Source organism: Octopus bimaculoides, chromosome 4 (genome assembly GCF_046866305.1).
Source record: "Octopus bimaculoides isolate indiv1 chromosome 4, ASM4686630v1, whole genome shotgun sequence".
Lineage (NCBI taxonomy): Eukaryota > Metazoa > Mollusca > Cephalopoda > Octopoda > Octopodidae > Octopus > Octopus bimaculoides.
Window position 1 is genome coordinate 87,573,313 of NC_142931.1, and position 6,240 is coordinate 87,579,552.

The window sequence follows — 6,240 nt, forward strand, 5'->3', positions numbered from 1 at the left end:
AATCGAGGCCATAACTAATTATCTTATCCTTAAGTTCTCATATATTTTTACTTAAACCAGTGGAATTGCTCTTATTTCTGTTCCTAAAAGTATACAAATAGTAAGTCAATCTGCATTTCATAGGGTTTACCTGATTAAGTAATTACTATACATTGGTAAACTACCTCTTTTTTATTACAAGTGTTATAAAAAGCACAATTATTACTATTTCTACAATCACAAAGTCTATACTGTTGTGTGCGGTTTACACTGGTTTAGTTAATGTGCATAGTGGAGGTAGTATATGGTGAAGTATAGTTGTTATTGTTATTTCTGATGTTATTATTAGTGTTAATACTACTGTTATTATTATTAATATTATTTTTTCTATTGGAGTAAAAAGTGTCAAGTTTTTTTTATTATTCATAGAAGAAATGATTGTAGCTAGGTTATGCATCAGGCTATAACCAATTCTTATTGTTTAACTATTAATAAATTCACGGTATTTATTATTTCCTTTGATAAAGTGTTTGTTAATTAGTTTAAATATGGAGGAGAAAGAAAAAGAGGATAAGGTAAAGAGTGAGACAAAAAGAAGGAGAGAGAAGCGTCCATGATGTAAGGTAGGGGGAACATAAAATTTATTACGTGGTTAAAAAAGTTAGTTGAAGGTAGAGGAGAGCTAAAAATATAATTTTAGCAGAGGGGTGATTTTCTGATGGTGAGGTTTAAAAAACACGTAGGGAGAGAGAGAGAGAGATGATGGTGATGGTGGTGATTGGATAGTGAAAAGTGTATTGTTTTTTTTAAATTGAACTAAGATTTTTTTTATATCCCCTATCACTTAATGCATGTGCATGTCTGCAATTCCGTGAAATATTCATGCTTATTTACGTGGCAGATATATGCAATTTAGCTAAAGGTTGTATGATATGTTTTTTTTTTTTTGTTGATAGAAAAAATGGAAAAATAACAGTGAATATTCATTTTGTGAGTGCTGAGTATTAAGTCTTTAAAATTGTGTATAATAGTGTATAAAACGTGTATATATAAAGTGCATTTAGTAATCATCATATTCTAATTTCTTTCACTTTTCAGTGAGTAGCAGATGAGTGACTATCTTTCCATAAAGATACAACACAGGATGCACTTCCACGTTTTTTGGATAATCTTTTCAAAAATAACCCAATAGGTTTACCATTAATTCCATGAAATATTCATAGGTCCTGCTAGTAACCATAATTTGTAGTTAGAGCTGGTGCAAGGAAATATGGGGTCCAATACAGAAGTCTACAAAAACTGAAGATTAATGTTTTATACTCTGTGTAGTACAGCAATTCCAGCCAAAAAGCATTGCGGGCTTGAGGCTTCATTAGCCATGATGATATACTAATAATTGAAAGCTCATATGAAAGTTTTAAGTTGGGCATGTACATGGGGGCCCTCCCTTCACACAAGACCCTCTCTTACCGCGGGAGCCTTCTCTTGGTGCAGGGCCCAATTTAAACAAATCTAATTGGCTTAAAACTGAGCCTGTTTGTGGTTGAGGACAAGTTAGTTGGCATCATAAAGCATAGTTGGTAGTGGGAAGGATAAGAATCGCTTCATGGTAGAAAACTCTGATAGAAATAGATAAGAGTTGCTGCCCTTACTTTCATTGGAAATTTTGGGCATAGGTCATTGCTATGTTGCTATATCTATGATTCCAGGACTTTGCCATTCACTATCAATCTAGACTATTTCATTTGAATGTGCTTAATATTTAAATGCAATAACAAATGATGCAATAGACAGGATTCATGAAAAGCATTGTGACTTACGTATGGTCTAAAACTGAAATCAAAATATTAAGCAGTGAAGATATGAATTATCTATTGATGCAACATATATGTATGAGTATATATATATAATATACGAAGGAGATGACAAAGGACGAAGATATCTGGTGAATTACTGTACTCAAGAAGACCCGTCAACTACAGCAGAATTGATACCAATGTTAGTGTCACATTAAAACCACTGTTGCTAGTGCCACGTTAAAAGCACCCAGTACACTCTGTGAAGTGGTTGGCATTAGGAAGGACATCCAGCTATAGAAACCATGCCAGAACAGACAATGGAGCCTGGTGTAGCCTCTGGTCTTACCAGCTCCAGTCAAACTGTCCAACCCATGCCAGCATGGAAAATGGACGTTAAATGATGACGACAATGACAACAATGACGACGATGATGATGATGATGATCTATGAGTATATATTTGTTATATCAAATGTTTGTTATATTTCATAGGTTTTCTCCCATTGGAGGTTCTATCAATGAATCTCTGACTAAATATAACATAATTTTGCTCATAATAGTTGATTTGAATTAATTGGAAAATGAAATGACATTGGTATCCATGAATAAAATGTAAAAAGCCCACTCTTAAGTGGTGTGCATCCGTGTGCAAACTGAACAGTAAAAATTTAGTATAGCCTTATTTTAAGCACACCATCATTATCAACCAGCAATGTTAACTTTACAAGAAACCTGTAAAGTTCAAATGTTCCTTTAGGATTTCCTTTTTATTTTAGCTGTTGTCTTTTCTATTATCATTTATCATGCATGTGTGCCTTTGTGTTGACAACATACAGACACACAAACATATACATATGTATATATATATATATATGATAGGCTTCTTTCAGTTTCTGTCAGTGGTTGTTGGAGACACACACACACACACGAGGAGGTATCCAAAAGAAGCTAGAGTTTTTGTGATGGCTGAAATGAAGGAACAGCATGCTTTTGTGAAATTCTGTTTTCTGCTAGAGAAAATGGTGACCGAAACAGTTGTCATGCTTCAAACAGCTTAAAAGGATACGGCCATGAGCAAAACATAAGTTTATGAATGGTTTTCACTCTTTAGGAATGGTCACTTTTACATGTTTACACTTTTATCGCCTTCAAAGTATTCTCCATTTGAAGCAAAGCATCAGTTCAAATGCATTTTCCACTGTTTGAAGCAGTGGTAGAACTCTTGCAAAGTGATATCTTTTAACACTTCCATCTGAGTGGTTGGCGTTAGGAAGGGCATCCAGCTGTAGAAACTCTGCCAAATCAGACTGGAGCCTGGTGTTGCCATCCGGTTTCACCAGTCCTCAGTCAAATCGTCCAACCCATGCTAGCATGGAAAGCGGACGTTAAACGATGATGATGATGATGATGATGATGATTGTTATTTTCTTCACCTCTTCTACATCTGCATATTCTGTAATATCAGCTTTTGTCACCAGTGATGACCTTCAGAAAATGGTCTGGAACAACTCGCAACTGTTCTTTCAGTTCATGACACGCATTCAGTCATGATCGCTTTTGATCTTCCATGAGCAAACAAGGTACAATTTTTGTTGCAACTCTTTTCATTTGCCATTCTTTGCTTAAAATTAGATGGCAGGTGTTCCAGGACACATTAGTCATATCAACAAGTTCGTCAATTGTTTGGTGAGTCTTCCAAGATCAATTCATGAATTTTCATTCGTTTGGGAGGTTGATGGATGCCCTGAACGAGGTTGGTCTTCAAGTGACCTGCGACCATTCCTAAAGAGTGAAAACCATTCGTAAACTTGTGTTTTGCTCATGGCAGCGGCCTGTGTAGCTGCTTGAAGCATGACAACTGTTTCGGTCACCATTTTCTCTAGCAGAAAACAGAATTTCACAAAAGCATGCTGTTCCTTCATTTCAGCCATCGCAAAAATCAATGAATAAGGGAAAAGTACTGCAAAACAAAGACACACCTGTGGTAGTATGAATTAACTTGAAAATGCCAGTCGGCAGACTGAGGCCTGAAGGTTGCATCAAGTGACTGTTAGTGGCAGAACTACAATGGGCTTGTCTTACATAGAACGTTTCTGGTTGCTTTTGGGTACCTCCTTGTATATATACATATATACGACTGGCTTCTTTCAGTTTCTGTCTATCAAATCCACTCACAAGGCTTTGGTTGGCCCAAGACTATAGTAGAAAACAATTGCCCAAGGTGCCATGCAGAGGGACTGAACCCGGAACCATGTGGCTGGGAAGCAAACTTCTTACTACACAGCCACACCTTCTTCTATATTATTCACAAATAAATTCAATGTATAAAATTTTCTGAACAAATTGTTTATAGGCAACAAATCATTAATTTTAATAGTTAAATAGTCAGGCAGCAAGCTGACAAAATCATTAACTTGCTGGACAAAATGCTTAATGGCATTTCATCCATTTTTATGTTCTGAGATCAAATTCTGTCAAGGTTGATTCTGCTTTTCATCCTTTTGGAGTCAATAATATAAGTACCAGTTAAACACTGGAGTTGACTAGCCCCTTCCCACCAAATTTCAGGCCTTCTGCCTGTAGTAGAAAGCAATATAGTTAAATAGTATTTTGTATTCTAAAAGCATTTTTTAATAAAATAATGAAATTAAAAGTAGTTACTTTTAATAAGACCATGTGGAGGAGGTGCCCGAGGTCTCTACCCTGTGACCCTTCCAGGAATAATGAATAGAGAAGATTGATGGCTGGATGGAAGTATAGTTATAGTTGCCATAATCTATGACAGTTTCTTTGAACAGGGGCAGGGTACAAATGCATAATATCACACTCAACTATAATTTTGTGAAAGACTACAGGTGAAGGAACTAAAAAGTTTTGTCCTTATTTTTCTTCCCTAGCCATTATAAAGGTAAAACTGATCATTTTGTGCTTTAGTTTCAATGCTTCTATTTTAAAATTAACAACACTTAAAAAGAGTAAAGAAACTATGTTATGTCTAGGAGACATACAGTGTTGGAGCACCTATCTACCGAAAGTACTTATGTTAACATTTCTGGCTTATCCTCAATGGGCACAAATGATTCATTATCATCATTCAATGTCTGTTTTCCATGGTGGCATGGGTTAGATGGTTTGACCCAAACTGGTAAGCTGGAGAGCTGCATCAGGCTCCAGTCGTCTGCTTTAGCATGGTTTCTATGGCTGGATGTCCTTCCTAACACCAACCACTCCACAAAGTATACTGGATGTTGTTTTTCGTGGCACGGATGCCTTCTACATGTCACCAGCACAGGTGTCTTCCATGTGTCAATGGCACAAGTGCCTTCTGTGTGTCTAAGGTGCAAGTGCCTTTTGCATGTCACCAGCATGAGAGCTTCATGTGTGTCACCAGTATGAGTACCTTTCACATGTCACTGGCATGAGTTCCTTTTACCTGTCACCAGCACAGATGCCTTCTACATGTCACCAGCACAGGTGCCTTTTACATATCACTGGCATGGGCCATAACATAGAATTAAAAAAAGGGTGGGGAGGCGCTGGACAAATACTTATTTATTTCTAAAATTAGTTTGTTCTCCTGGTACTGTATCTGATATACCAAGGACTTTTTTTTTTCTCGTTTTTTTTTTAGACTGTAAATAATTTTAGGACCTAAATTTATCAGAGAATGGCTGTGCAGCTATCTATTAGCAACATCTAGGAGTGACATACTTCCATCAGTGTGATATTAAAAGGAATGTGGTGTACCTTACACTTGTCGAGGAACTTTGCCTGTCCAGATTTCCTTATGTCAAAGGTAAAGCAAGGCTAGTATGTCAGAGAGACAACAAGGTGCAGAGTACACACAAACATATACATATTAAATGACATAGGCATGGAATACTTACTTTCAGGACTCTTGGGATTTTCAACAGCAATTCAGTACTTGCTACTATCTATCAGCTGTTGCAAGTTTAATACATATCTAATGCAGGAGTAAATATCATCAGTGTAAGCTGAAGCCATAGACACACATACACACGATTTATAATGAGCAATACCTCATCAGGTCTTAAAATGAAAAAAAATTTCTAATGAATGCATTGTCTACATTATTGAAAATAATTACTTCTCAAGAAAGTCTTTCTAAAAAGAAGACCTAAAAGACAATACCCATAGTTATCAATAGCTTATATTTGTTTCCAGCTGCAACCAGACCATCAAAAATGAAAAAAAAAACCATCAGAATCTCTCTTCAAATACAGCCTAGCATTTTCTCCCTGGCAAAATATCTTCCCACTAAATACTGTATGTTGTTTCTGATAGTTGTCAATACCCCATGCATTAATATAGCCATGTCATCAAATGTTCATGTGCTTGTCCACACGTATATTCAAGTGTTTTGGTTAAATATGCATAAACAATTAATTGCATATCACCCAAAATTTATACAAAAAATATATAAAAAAACTAATGAAGAAAATA